This window comes from Plectropomus leopardus, chromosome 18 (assembly GCF_008729295.1).
Source record: "Plectropomus leopardus isolate mb chromosome 18, YSFRI_Pleo_2.0, whole genome shotgun sequence".
NCBI lineage: Eukaryota > Metazoa > Chordata > Actinopteri > Perciformes > Serranidae > Plectropomus > Plectropomus leopardus.
Window position 1 is genome coordinate 23,720,900 of NC_056480.1, and position 15,643 is coordinate 23,736,542.

Here is a 15,643-nt window from a genome sequence, read left to right on the forward strand (position 1 = left end):
TCAGCCCGAGTTAGAACAGTTTAAGGGGTATTTTGTATTTCTGTTGTTGTTTGTGCTCTTTTGCAGATTTCACATACTCTTCTGCACCAATCAGAATTCAGCTTCATTTGAACTAAAATGTGATGACAATTATCAGGCTGTTTGTTGCCAAACCACAATCAATCAAATCTAATCAAACCATGTCCTGGTGAAGCAGATTATCTGAGTTGGTAGTGTCAGACTCTCAATGAATGTGTTTACATTGATATGAATAACCCCTTTATCCTGCTAATGATCATATTCGGGATACAGTGTTTGCATGAGCACAGATAAATCGGGGTATTCCTTTTCACATGAATACTAATAACCTGGTTACTGATTACTACAGTCTGTAAGTGCAGACACTGTGTTATTGACAAAAGCAACCAGCTGTATGTACGTTTCCTACCACTTGACAACTTAAAGGTCCAGTGTGTAGATTTTAGTGCCATCTAGTAGTAAGATTGCTGAACCTAAATTTCTCCCATTAGTCAAGCATATATGACAAAACTATGGTATTGACACAAACAATTGAATCAATCCTAAATAGACTCAGTGGTTTGTCCATTTTGGGCTTTTGTAGAAACAATATGGCGAACTTGACGGGATGCAGCAGGTACAACAAGAGGTGTTATTGGATAACTCTTCAAAAGTTGAGCAAATCATCTGAAAGTTTTGAATCCACAATTCCTCTGTGAAATCATGGACTATCATCTCAGAAATCCCTCATACGTGGCCACTCCCCCATAGAAGGAGTTTGCCTTTCCATAATAGCTCACATAACACGCCTACATCACCTTTGATTGGAAATAATGACGGCTACTGTGTTGGCAGCAATAGAAATAAACCTGCTAAAGTTTTAAACATCTATCACGATGCTCCCTGGAATGTTATTGCTAGAGAAGTTTTGCGCAAATCTGTAATAGAGACTCGTCAAATGTCACTGTTGCCATTGTTTGTGTTTCTGTTACAACACTTAGCTGAAGTTGCACCTGTGCAGATAGTTGGCGGTTCTCAATAACCAAGATAGGGTGTAAACGTGAAACTGTGTCCCGAATTCTTTTGGAGAGCTCCACGCAGCGTATTCAGATCTCTTGTAAACATAAGGTCTTATCCAGATTTCTGATAACAGAATATGGTATTTAGATGCTCAAACACATACAAAAAGATACTCCAAAAAACAGATCATAAATGAGCTTCTTTACTTTAATTTGATTGGCGTTTATTTAATATCAATAGTCTCTCTGTAGACAGTCTCACTGTGATAGTCTGGCAGCCTGTACAGGGTGCAACCCCCCCTTTCTGTAAAATGAAATAATGAATCTCTGAAAACAGGTTTTCAGGGGTTTCTAGATCAGTTGATTTTTTCAGCAAGCAGTACTCTACACTGGCCTCATTCCAGCTGTTGCATTCGTGTACCGTTTTGTCAGAAATTAAACCTGGTAGGTAATTACAGTTTTGGAAATTGGATTCAAAACAAACAGAGTAACAAACCCACACAAACCCACCACATTTTGCTCAGAGTCCAAATCTGTTAAACTGTATCAGTAAAAAACAAACACCGTCAAACGCTCCCATTATTTCCGATTCATTCTCATTACATGGGAAAGAAGAACATTCATAGCTCCGAGCCAGTTTGATCTTACAACGTTGTTCTTCTTTTACATAATAAATAAGAATTTGACATAAACAGCAGCACTGCCACATGTCGTTAAAGTAGCACACCACAGATATTGCCAATGGAGATCAGTTTATTCTTCATAGGAACTACTGCAGGAACCAGACAGAAGGAACATGAGGAAAGATGCATCTGCTGCCTCGATCTTTTTCGCACCATTTCTTGTGAGCCACCAACATTTTGGAAGTGCAATTGCTTGAGTAGCCCTTCAAAAATCCAATACTGTCCTATCAGCAGTGCTGACAGTATTTGTTGACTGGTCGTGACATATTAAGTTGATTAACAGAAAAGTGATTGTAATTTCGATAACTGAATTGACACTTTATTGGTTTATCAAATAAAGTAATCACACACTGGTCAAAGCTTCACAAATAGACACGTTCAATGCATTTTCTCGACCTTCTCAAAATAATTTATCAGCAATAAAAATAATATATTTAATGCTACTCAGACGAAAGAAGAAATCAGATCAGGCTCTGTGAAATTGGGATGGAAATTTTCTGTTATATGTGATATGTTATGGAATGAATGATTGACGTTAATCAAAAATGATTAATACATCAATGATGAACATAATGGTTAGTCAAAGCTTTATTAGTTAAGGGTCTGCTTGTGATATGTCAAATGATGATGTAGATGAATTGATTATATAGAGCATACAGAGACACTGTGGAGTTGATGAAGATGATGAAAGTCATTGGGGCAAGTCACTAATGGGGCTGAGAAATAACTTTGTTAAACTGTATTTTGACTCTTGGAGGGAGGGAGGGAACTGTGATAAAAACTCACTGAGTTATACTTTAAATACAATCTAGTCATTTTACAAAACTGTGACACGACATGACGATTTCAAGGTTTTCGTTTTACATGTATAGAGACTTTTGCCTGATGCCACCATAAAACTGCTTTCTCTTTTTGAGCTTGTTAGCATGCTAACATTAGCATTTAGTTTAAAGCACAGCTGTCTCGAAGTTGAGCATCACAAAGCTCCTTGCATGACTATAGAGTCGTGATTTTCTGAAAAACAATTATAAATATTGATATTGCAAAGTGATTTTGTGATATTACAATGGTGATTCAATCACTTGTTAATATCATTGCCTCCTTCATTAAAGGAGCTCTATGCAAAATTCAAAGTGTATGAGCTGTCTGGACTGCAACTAAGAATTATTTTTAATGTCAGTTAATCTCTTAAATATTTTTTCTCCAATGTTTTGTATACAGCCCAAAAATATCCAGTGTCTGTCACAGATGACTAAAGAAAACACAAAATTACTTGGACTTATAAAGATGGAATTTTAGAATTTGCACTTTCTTAAAAATTGACTTAAACCTATTTATCAGTTAGCAAGTAAATTGGCGAGTAAGAGTTCACAACTAGGCCCAATTAATTCATCAATTATTCACTTCTGCTTTAGTCTGGACACAGTTCCCAACATAAAGACAGCTGAGCTGGCTGCTAGCAGCTACCAGTGCTAACTCCGTAAACAGCCATAAAGAACAGTAACAGTACTGACGGGGCTAACAATGTTAACCAAAGGATTGTGTCATCCAGATATCAGCACTAACCACCATATGAGTGCAGTGTAAAGCAGCAGTGATGAGCTAGCAAGTGGGATACACACATGCACAAACACGCACACGTGTCCTGACCAGCTTACTACAAAAAAAAACCAGCTCAGATTACAACACAGACAGAGTTAGTGAAACTTCATGCTCTACTCAGGAGTCCATTATTTTACTATATCTTTACATAGCAAATGGTGATTTGCTGCTATATTAATGCTCTGAATATCACATACAGAAACTAAACAACTTGCGTTGTCACTTAAAAGGGCACTAAACCACCACTTTCTCCATTCAGCTGCTCACTGGCCACCAAATACCGCACCATTGCCACTGTCAGCCTCAGCAGCTTTATTGTCATCCTCCTATCACTCAAACCATGTGCAAAAATTAGCTAATTGCAGCTGTGTCATATATCAAAGTGGCTCAATAGGTTTATAATTACAGTGAGCGTGTGTTTGCATTGTATCTTTATTTATTGGTCAATTTACCTGCGTGCTGCAGTGTAATCAATAGCTCCTTTTGATGCCTGTATTGTCGATGCTGCATTATTAGCGCTGTTGTGTAGCTTGTAAGATTCTGATGACTGGATGCAGCCCTGCCTCACCTCATTACGGCCAATAATTTATTCCCTAATGCTCTCTTTCTTCCCTCCAACCCCACCCCAAAACAGACATTAATGAGAAGGCAACGGCTGGTGTAAGGCATTGTGGGAGCGTGGGTCCGCCGAACAGTCAATTGACCTCAATTCCAAGCGACCCTCAGTGCGAGGGAGTGGGCCGGGTGTTTGCTTCCATAACCTTGGCGCACTCTGGGCCCCATCTCAATAAATCAAGAGGCAGTTAATGAGATTAGAGGGCTGCACAGATCAATGAGGACAGCCTGCGCTTTACCATCCTCAGCTCTCCTGTTCTGAGCGACTCTTGCAAACAGCCAAACTGATTTAAAGTAATGATTTTCTTCCCTTCTGTACGGACCCTAGAAGTTTGTCTGCCACGCACCGCAGCAGAGGGGGAGGTGGAGGCAGGGGGGTGGGGTGCTCTCCAAGGGGGAAGCTGAGGTGTACAATCAGACAAGTCGGCCCAGGCGGGGAATTTGCTTAGCGCCGCAGTGTTTACCATTTGGACAGGCGTGCATAAGCAATGTAATCTACTACTCTGGTGATGTATGTCCAAGCTGCCTGAGTGATGAGAAGGCGCTGTTCTCTAAAGTCCTCCCGCCAGGCATGTAGACACAGGACAGATTGCTTTATTTGTCCCATAAACCTGGCTGATCGGCAGCACATAATGAAGCAGGTAAAGCTGTGCAGATGAGCAAAGAAGCTTAAACACAGGCCCGAAGGAACAAAGTGTGTCTATCTGTTGTGTGAAGAGGGACAGGAGTGGGCTTGGATTGAGGCTCGGTGCCTGTTTTTTAGTGTTCGCCCCGGGAACACTCTCCGCGTCCTCACCAGCTCCCACTGCTGCGACTCAAAGCTCAGCGCCGGCCCCACAGGGCTCCACTCAACCATCGATAAAGATCACTGTCCAGCACTCCCAGCCAACAGATCGGCCCCTGCAGGCCACAGAGGAGCAGCTCCACACAGGGAGAGGAGTACCACTTTAGAGGGTTTGGAGGAGAAAGTGAGTGCTGGTGGTAAGGGTGGTTGAGATTACATAGAAAAATATATATCTAGTAATCAGCGAGCATCAACACCCCCTCTGGAAAGACAGCCTGCTACAGAGATATGTTGGACTGTGGTCAGCTTTTGTGTTTTGTTTTCACTGATATGAGATTTTAGAATTCAAAGCCAATGTTTTTGGGTTTCAAATGGCCATCGTTGGTGGTGTATTTTGTGCTGTAAATGAGAGTGTTATCTGGCTCATCCAACATTTTAGTGACGGTAGGGTTGAAGGGCCTCTTAGACAATATTTAGATCTGTTTAGAGGCAGTAAAGCCTCTCTCTTACGGGACAGAAACCCAACTAACACCCTCTAAAGTCTAGCTTTTGTATTTAATGGGAAAGGTTTCACTCTGCATTCATTTCCTGGACAAATGACTCAGCAGTAGTAAGAGATATTTATTGGCTACGGCTTTGATCAGCTCTGGGTGGAAAAATGACACTCGGGTGGATACGCTTATTTTGATGCACTGATACACTGCCACAAAATTCTTTCTGTCTCTGTCCAAGCAAAAACATAAAAAAACAGTCACGCTGAGTTTGAAACAGAGGCTGAATAAGTAACAGATCTAAAAATAAAGGAACCATCGTAACATTTTCACTGGCCCCCATGCTGCTTTCTACTGTTTACTAATCATGTTTTTCAGACACCAAACATGACACAACAGTAAAAAAAAAAAAAAGAAAAGAAAAAGGCAAACTGGTCTACTGGAAATGGGGAAGGACTCTATCAACTATATACAAGGTTTTTTGTGACCCTTGTTACTGGTGCACTAGAAGCTGTAAAAACAAATACTGACATTTCGGGATATTTTCTAATTGGTCAATGTAGCCATTAAAGTGATTTAGTACTGCACTACCATAAAATTAGGTGATTCACAAGACATTAATTAAAAAAAGATTTGATGTTTGAGATTTTCTGACTCAAAATACAAGATACTACAATGAATTTCCAATAATGCAAACAATATCGTCTCTTCCTTTGAAGTGTTGGTGGCACAAATACCATTTAATTCAATTTATTTTATGAAATTCAATGAAATGTTTCTGTTATGGGATTTAGATTCTTCCCACTAGACTCACCACCTACAACAAACAAACCATAAAACAAAACAATATCACAGTATACATAGAATACTATAGTTGTTTATATAGAATTGGATAAGGCATCGGAGGTGGGGTCCTGCGTATTCTGATAGTTTGCTTAGTATTAAAGCCAAAAACATTTGACGTCTATGTGAGAAAATTACTCTGATTTTCTACTCTGCTTCCACACCCTTGGGCATATAGTGCACAGGTTTGAGACACAGACTTTCGCCTAACGAGCTCCTAACTTCCACCAACCAAGCGGCTGACTTTGGCCTCTATGTAAAATTGGCTTCAAAGCCCAGCACTGTTCCTTTGGGCCTGACTGAAACCTACAGTTTCAGGAAAACTTGAACCAGCTGTCAATCCGATATGATCAGCAGGCGATGTGTCTGAGTTCATGACCCCGGGTCAGACACTGCTTAACTTTGGTGAACAGACATCTCAATTGGAGATCGGACTTTCGATTGTCATGGTATTGAAGGACAGAAGAGAACATTGATCAGACTGGTCCACTCTCTGCCTGTCATCCTGGGTTTGGCAAATACAGTATGTGTTAAAGAGGTGCTCTTTTAGAAACACTGGCTTCTTTCCTTTAGATTTATTTTTTTACTTCTTTGGGGTTCACTCCCTGACCGCTTTGTCCTCCTTATCTCGCAATCTTAATTCTGAGTGCATCTCAGTATTTAGTCTCCTTCTCTCTTATCTTTCCTCTTTCTCTCTCTCTCTTTCTTTTGCTTACCTATTTCAGCATTTTTTCCCACCCTTACCCATCACCTTCTTTCACCCAGGCAGTAAGAGAACCCCTTTAGTGAAATTGAAGCTTTGACCTTGTTAACGTGTCCATTTGGTGTTTTTTATATGCTACAAGACATATCACATTAGAGAAAAGCAGTCAATGCCACTAATGATCCTTTCTGCCTTGAAACTGCAGTAAACCAGTTGTAATAGTGACATTGTTAATCATTATCATATGATTATGGACAGACAAGGCAACATTTTGCTGATCACAATATTACCTGGTGTGTTTAGGCTCCATGTGTGATTGTTTGAATAAGAACGTCATCAACATTTTAGTCAACATGATGCCAGAATAAACATGCAAAGTTTGCAACAATACTCCTTTTTTTCTCTCCACCCCATCCTGTTTGTGCCAAGTGCAAAAAAAAAAAAAATCAAATAAATAAAAAAACATTTCAAAGATAACACAGTGTAGCCGATCAGTAGCGTGCAACTGCAATTTTGGAGTGGAAGATGCACTGCCCTGATAATTGCTAACTTGTCAACCCCTTGCAACAAGCCAAAGTCCATCGTTTGTAGTTTTACCCCCCAAAAACTTCATTCTCCAATCCATAAATCCACAACAGCAGCACAGCAGCAAGATTATGGAGGTAACTGGAGCTTCACTAAGCTTGCCTATGAGTCCCGAAAGGCATCACTTGGTTTTGTTTTTGTGGGCATTGTTTTGTATAAAGTGTCAAACTGAACACTGTTAGGGTACTCCCTTACAGGAATATAATTTAAGACATACTTTCTTGTATATATTAACAAGTATTAAGTACTTTTAACAAAATATGTTCAATATTTTTTCATATTCTAATTCAAATGTCTCACGATATCTTAGAGGAGAGCAGGGGTCTCCTGTCAGTCTGCACAGTACAAATATGGACCTTTTTTCTGTTCTGTGCATCAACCATAGACTGTGCATAAAGATGGGTGATGTGTCTATGCTCCACTTCTGCCCATAAACCCCTATGACAAATCGCCAGCACACCTAGCTGTCAAGAATGACATTACACCCCTTTTTTGGCTTTAAATAACAAACTCTGAAAAACAAACACTTTAACATACATCAGCGCGATACACACCACATAAAATTACTGAAACCATCTTTTGGTGGAGAAAAAAATAATGAAGTACTTTGAATTTTAATTTGGCCCATGTCCTATACACTAACATGAAGAGGATGGGGCTTATGAACTGCAGTCAGCCACCAGGGGGCATTTGAGATGTTTTGGCTTTACTTTTTCGGAGCATGTTATGTTTTCCATATTTTTATACAGTCTATGGCGTCAACAAACAAACTACAAGCAACCGGATATGAGTAGATTGAATATACAAGTGCATTTTAAAACTGATTGAAATCCTTTGCTCAGGCCAGGGGAGCCTTTTTTTGTATGATTCATTTTAAATAAAAAAATGTGATGTTAATGCTGACCCTTTTATTTTTATTTTAACCCTGATACTAGTAAAGGATGAATTGTAAATTTGGTGAGGAAATTTAAGGAGGCTGGTTCCTTTCGTACAGTATGTAGACTGTTAGATGGCCTGCTATAGAAAGCCTGCCTGGGGCGGTATGCCATTCACACTATGGGGGAGTGTAAAAAAAATATATATTTGCGAGTGAACTGTGAAAATCCCCCCTCTAGCCTGCGGAGGCACTGCTGTGTATAACCTTTAACACGTACAGACCTGCAGGTGTGTTCTTTGCTAAAATTAACTATGTCCTAGTCCATGGAAAGATTTTAGACATGAATTTAGTATGATTACACAACAGACCTCTATAATGTCCCCTGTTGATGTCCCAGTCCACTGCTGGTGAATGGGCAACTATGTAAAAGTCCTTTGTTGGTTGTGCACACACACAAGACATGCTCACAAAAATAAGTTTGGCATATACAGTACTATGTTGTCCTCCCACAGCACACTGCAGGGGATCTACTGTACACCTCACTTTACTCCTTCAGCCTGCAGAGAGAAGACAGATGGCACAATTGCACGCCATATATTTCAATGTTTTGCTGCCACATTGCCAATATGGATCAATAGTGTTGGCCTCATTCTAGCTTAAGAAATCAATTAACAGAACATTGTTGCAATTTTCGTTCACCACATTCCTCAAACGATTGCATGTAAGTTGTTAAATTAATCAGAGTCCTCATGGAGATGGATGGTGTCCACATGTCAACCGAGAGCTTTGTCATTAATGCACACACATAAATAATTTCTGCAGTGCTGTAATGAAAACTAAAAGCTCAAAATATTAATTACTGTACAAATCTTGTTTTTAATGCAATCCCTTTTACTGCAGCCACTGATTTTATGCATTCACTCTGAGGCCTCCTGGGATGCAGTATGGATTTTGTTACTCTACACTATCAATTCACCGGCATTGGATTTTATGAGGCAAACACGGCTCTGCAGGAGGGGCATATTAAAATGCTTGCATGCTTTTTACATCAAATGTGACCGGCCAGCTGCTTCCATTCCCTCAACTGTCTACATGTGCCAGAACCTTCTTCCTGATTTGGATTTGCTATTTTCTTTGGTTGCTCTGACGCTGACATGATGCTTCATCAGTTCTACTTGCACAAAACCAAACCCTGATTCCCCTGATTCAGTCTAGTCATAGATTGTGCGCTTTTGTTGTGTTACATGCCTCTTTTATGTTGCCTATTTTTGTCAAAACTAAAGCTTGAGAGAAGCCAAGAGAGGGCTGGAAAATGACATCACCTTGAACTAGATATTCTCAATTTGACAAATCCATCTCTTATATTGTTTGCGGAAATAGATTTTCTGCCGTGCCTACTTGTGTGAGCATTGGAAAAGGGTGAAACTTTGCTATCAAATATTAAAGATGCTATCAGGCCCCGTCATGACAAGAAGTGTGGCTTAAGCTTCCACCTCCCACTTTCTATCTCCTCCTCCCATTCAAGGTGTTCCCTCACTATCTTTTGTTGCAATTTTTTTCTCTCTATACATCTGTTTATATATCTGTGCTATGGTGGCCTTGACAGCATGACACACTGCAACAAAAGAAAACAAAAATGGACAAAAACCCAAGAAAAAACATTTACAGCATTAAGAGACGAGGCTGTGAGCTTTCAATGAATCTGGTCCATTTTTCCCAGCGTTGATGCAGAGTCCTTGCTTCCAGTCTTAAGTAGAAAGTCAGTTTTTCCATAGAGTATAGCTCCTTAACAATGTCCAACCACTGCCCTGTGGTTGGCGGGTCAGCTTTCAACCAGTTTCTTGTGATGGCCTTTTTACTGGCCAGTATTAGAATTTTAAAAAGATAAGTGTCCTTGTTATGAATAATGTCCTCTGTCATCAGGCCCAGGTACAGGGTTCGAGGGTCTCTAGGCACCTTATACTTTAAAATCACTCCCAGGATCAGTGTAACTCCGTCTCAAAATGGTTGCAGGTTTGAGCAGGACCAGAACACATGGAGTGATTGGCACTCTTCTGCCCACATTGTCTCTTGCATTGTTGTGGTAAACCCAGTTGTTTACTTTTAATATGAGGTGTGACGAAATAGCGGATTAAATTTTTCCACCCGAATTCCCTCCATCTTTTAGAGCTAGTGGAGGTTTGTTGAGTTCTGCAGATAGAGCGCCAATCACTCTCTGATAGCTCAATGCCCAGCTCTGAATCCCATTTCAACTTCACATAAAGAGCATTCCTACCATTCCGTTTCTGTAGTCCTCTGTACAGTTTAGTTACAATCTTAGTCAGTGTTAGTTTATATGCACTTGTAAACACTTCAACCACTCCAGCGTCTTCTGCTGACAGTCTTTTTTAATCTCAATTTCATAGAAATGTCTTAACTGTAGATATCTAAAAAAGTCTCCATTTACCAAATTAAATTCCTCTTTAAATTGTTGAAATGTTTTAAAACTCTTACCCTCCAAGAGAGTACATATAGCTATCATCCCTTTTACTGTCCAGCTTGCAAAGGCATTGTCCAGCACTCCAGGACCAAACCGAGGTGTGTGAGATGGCCAAACCCTACAGCCTCAGCTATCATGATGGAGAAAAGTATAGGGCATCATGCCCCCCCCCCCTCCCTTTTTGTTAGTTTATAATCTGTGTTAATGTTCCTTTCTCGTTACATACTCTACACTTATCACTCTCTGTAATTTGAAGCTGTTTATTCTCATTGTAGAGCGGTCGAGTATGTGTCTTACTTATGTTGTTTTCTTCTTTGAAAAAAGACAAATAAAAAGTTTAAAAAAAAAAAAAAAAAGAGACAAGTAAAATGCTACAAAAAATAAAACGAGGGCTATTTGAAAAATGCACATGGCAGCAAGAATGCAGGAACACATGAACAAATTAAGCTGTGAACAGAAATACAAACATAAACAACAACACCACAAAATACAGACTCACACAGCAAATTCTGTCAACATAACCAGACACTAAAAGATGCCACAATTACACACGACACAATGCAATACACATGCACACCACAAGTACTGTACACACAGCAAAATAAAATACAAAAACGCACCACAGATGCACACAATGAATGCAGAAATGTGCTACAAGTAAACACAACACAGAAAATACTAAAAGTCATCACAGACACACAAAACAAACTACAGCGATCCACCACAGACACACATAACACAAAAATACAGAATTGCACCACATATGCACACAATGAAATGCAGAAATGCAGCACAGACACACACAGCTAAACAAAATACAGAGAAGCACCTCAGATGCACAAAAACACACCACAAATACTGTACACGCGATAAAATGGAAAACCAAAACGCACCACAAATGCACACGATATAACCAAATACAGAAATGCACCGCAGATAAACACAACACAACAAAATACAGAAAAACAAAACAGGTACCAAAAATGAAAAAAAGAAACGCACTACAAACAACACAACAAAATACAACAGAATGCAACACGATAAACACAACGAAATAAAATACTGACACACACCACAAACATACACAATGCAACAAAATACATAAACACATCACAAACAAACACAGCACAATGCAATGGAAAACACACCACACAACAAATACACACAACCCAACAAAATAGAGAAATGCAACACAAATACAAATGATACAACGAAACACCCCACAGGCAGGCATGGATGTTTCTAGTGGCATCTTTGTCACCTCCACTAAATTTTGGCTAAATTCGGTCAAAAACTGGTTTCCAATGAGATCTTTTAGGAACTGTAATATTTTTTGTTTTACTGAAACTTGTCTCAGACCACAGTGCCGTTCAACCAGGTGACTCTTGTTCTATAAGCTGATCTGACGGAGCAAGGGACTCTGGCAAGAGAAGTTTAAGAGGCATGTGCTTTATGGTGAATAAGGACCGGTGTGTTGGTGGGAATGTGGATCACTGCTATACACCGTTCAGAGGTGGCTACAGAGCGGCAATGCCTATGTTTTGGGGAAGCGTATATGTGGCTATCTTGTTGAGGTCAAACAAAGATGCAGGCCCCCAATGACACAATAAATAGAGCCATTCAGGGTCTGTAGCACATTCTAGGGCCCCTTCATTGATGCCATGGCTGACATCAATGTGTTTACTGAGTCTTTTTGTTGGATTTAATTTGTAAAACAACAGAAGCAACTATACCCCAAACTACAGTTAAATCATTCCCCAACCAGAAACCATTGAGCACCAGAAGCATTCAGGATGCCATTAACAAAATCACTGCTGCCAGTCTGGAAACATAATTATAAAGCAGCAGCCTACACTGTAAAAAAAAAAAGAGGCAAAAAAGAAGGAGCTGACAGGACAACCAAAATACACAAAAATGCCCACAAAAACAACAAACTTAATACAGTAACACTCCACAAAACACAAATACACATAACATAAGCAAAATGCAAGCTTGGTTTCTGTGCCGTGGAAGCTTTTCACGTATATAGCTTTTCACGTATATATATATATATATATATATATACACACACACACACACACACACACACACACACACAAGCACTTTTTTTTGCTTGTGTTGTCCTTGTTTGGTTTTGTTGCCTGTGAGCCAGTTGTTGCCAGTTTGGCTTTGTTGCCAGTGAGTTAACTTATGCTGTAGGCTATATAGATTGTCAATTCAGTGAGGGTGTTTTCTTTATTTGATTGTGTTTAGTCTCTGTGCATGCGTTTTCTGTATCTGCAGTGCATTCAACTCTCAGGGCTAATGTACCTGCTCCCACTGGCTTCTCTCTTCAAACATCGAGCCAATCGTCTCATTTTCGCTGCCCTGCTTTGTGTGTACAAAGTTCAAGGAGATTCTACTGTAGCCATTTGCATAATAGCTTGTGGTTCTGCATGTGCACAGCTATTGGATGCCAAGTTCCTGCATGTCTGGCACAGTCATAGTCAAACACACTTTTCTCAAAGTGAGGGCAGATGCGGAGGAGCTTAATGATGGCTCAAAGCGCGGAGCTGAGTGAATCGATGGTGGTGGGTGCGTTGACGCGTGATGAATTGAAGAGTTAATCGGTCTGACGTCTCTAATGGCCCGACATAGGAATGAAAAATAAAAATAAATTAGTGGAAAGAAAGCCTTAGTCTGTATCCATCTGCCAAGGCCCTTTGTGGTATTGATTGGCCCTAGGCACTTAAAGTCTGATGTATTGTCAACATTGCAATCTATTGCCCGTGTGAGTGCACAGTCACAGTCTGACTTCCACGGGGCTTTGGCATAGATAAGTAAACGTAGTAAGAAGGGGTGAAACTGTGGCGGCCACACACGCGCACATGATGTAGTATGCAGTGACAATTTTCATTTTCCCAGCTGTTAATGCACTCAACCCTCAAGTTCAGAGTTTGTCGTTCAGCTGTAAAAAAGGAAGAGTTGCTTGTCGAGAGAATGATTTGGGCTCTGCTGTCTGTGATTACTACTCGGAAACCCAGAATGACTTTGTTGCGCTCTGGGAGGCCTCCCGATTCACTTTGAGGCTCTGCATGCTCTCGGCTCATTTAGATGACTGAGTGAAAATTTAGGCTGCGTTTAAGGACTCCTGCAGCTGCTGAATGGATTGATAAAAGGGACAGAAGAGGGATTTATTCATGTTTTGCACACTCCATGGCTTGACTTATGTGAAGACTACACTAATGTAAGTTTTTTTACAATTTGAAAGTGCTTCCAAAGTGACTTCTCACCTATGGATTCTGAAATAGCGGGGTGTTTCTTCCCTCCTGTGAGTATAAATTCCAGTCTTGTTTAGCAATGAGCATGTAAATCACTGACTCAAATGTGATTGGGGAGTCACTTTTTAATGATGCCACTATGCTGGTGCACAAGTACTTTATTTCACACTGTTTTTCAAGCTTGTGTGTTATTAGTTTTTAGCCTGTTAGCTTTGCAGTGTGTTTACGTTGCAATATGAATTGTTGAAACAGCGTAATTGAACAATGACAAGCTGAGCAGATTGGTATCCCCACATTATGCTGTTGAGTGTCTCACAGTCTGAGTGACAGCTTGTGCACTGGGGTTCAATCCATAATGACTGCTATCCTGTCGCTTCTCCAGTCTTCAAGTCTGAATGTGTAAATGGGGGGGTTGGTGATGGATGCATTCATAATATTGATTTCAGCTGAGACTTTTGGCATCTTGTGGTCTAAATACTTTTACAATTCTGTTGACAGTATGTTACAAGCAGCTGAGCTAAAGTGAGTTTATTATGTGTGGCAGGAAGATCTTTAGCACATCCGCTGAAACAATAAGGGCTTAGACATCTATTTGTACACAGCTGTAGATATCAAATTACATTTAATAAGATGCTTCTCATACCACATATACTGTTACAATGGCTCCTGCATGAGGGGGCAGATTTAACATTACACTTTGAGTGTTTTAATCCGTATTGTGAGCCTACCATTGCTGTCAAACAATTGATAACTGGTAACAAGTAGAACACAATACAAGTTAGCTACTTTAAAGAAAATGTATCCAAATTTTTTTTGAAGATTAAAGCATACCGATTTAACATTTTTGGAGCTGTACTGTTCTTTAGGAGCACTATTGAAATATATATACCTTGGCTGTGGCCATTGTCTTACAAAAATGTGCCTTAAAGTAATGTTTACAGTAACGTGTGAAGGCATGCATGACAAAATATTTGCAACTCAGCTTTTTGTGAGCTTTCTGCTGCATGTTCCTGATGTTGTTGGTCAATAAACTGACCTTTGAGCTGAAATGATTTTTTTTATGCAAATGACTCCTAAGGTCAAGAATGGTCTTCCTTACCATTGTGAAATGTCAAAGTTGATGTGACTGTTATAGACGACAACACCAGTCAATAATATGTGTATATGCAGGATATTATGGAGGGTAGCTTAGGTGTGTCATGTCAAGGTGAAGGAGGGGGAGGTCAGCTTGATAATTTCTCAGTTGAGAAGGGATGGATGGTACTATTTTTTAAAAATCTTATTCTCTTGATTTCTATCAGTGTGCTACTAATATGATGGCAAATAAATAGGTCTTGTTTTCTATTGAAAACCAATATCTTTGTTTGTTAAAAAAAAAAAAGTTCTTCCACAAACTTCCACAGTCAAATCAAAAAGCAGTTGATTAATGCGCAAGTACACAGGTGCAGGCTCCCCTACTCAGTCCAGCACAGCAGGCTGATAAAATAATGCACAAAAGATGCTACAAATTAGCTCTTAATACACCTGCACTCAGAGTTATTTATAAGTCCTGTCCACAAAACAGCCTAAGAGAAAAAAGCAAATTGATTGTAATCGAAGTTATGAGCCCACCACTCAGCCTAATAAAGTGCCATGGCTGTGTTTGTAAGAGTTATTACAGTAAACCCTATATAGCACTCAAATTATCCCTGAAGGCATCTTAGCA

The 15,643-nt window shown here is 39.8% G+C and overlaps 1 protein-coding gene across 1 annotated transcript in view; it reads left to right on the plus strand.

The window, feature by feature from the left end:
- The window catches only part of ptprua (protein tyrosine phosphatase receptor type Ua), a 251,377-nt gene that overhangs the window by 124,785 nt on the left and 110,949 nt on the right, over positions 1 to 15,643 (plus strand). The window lies entirely within an intron of this gene.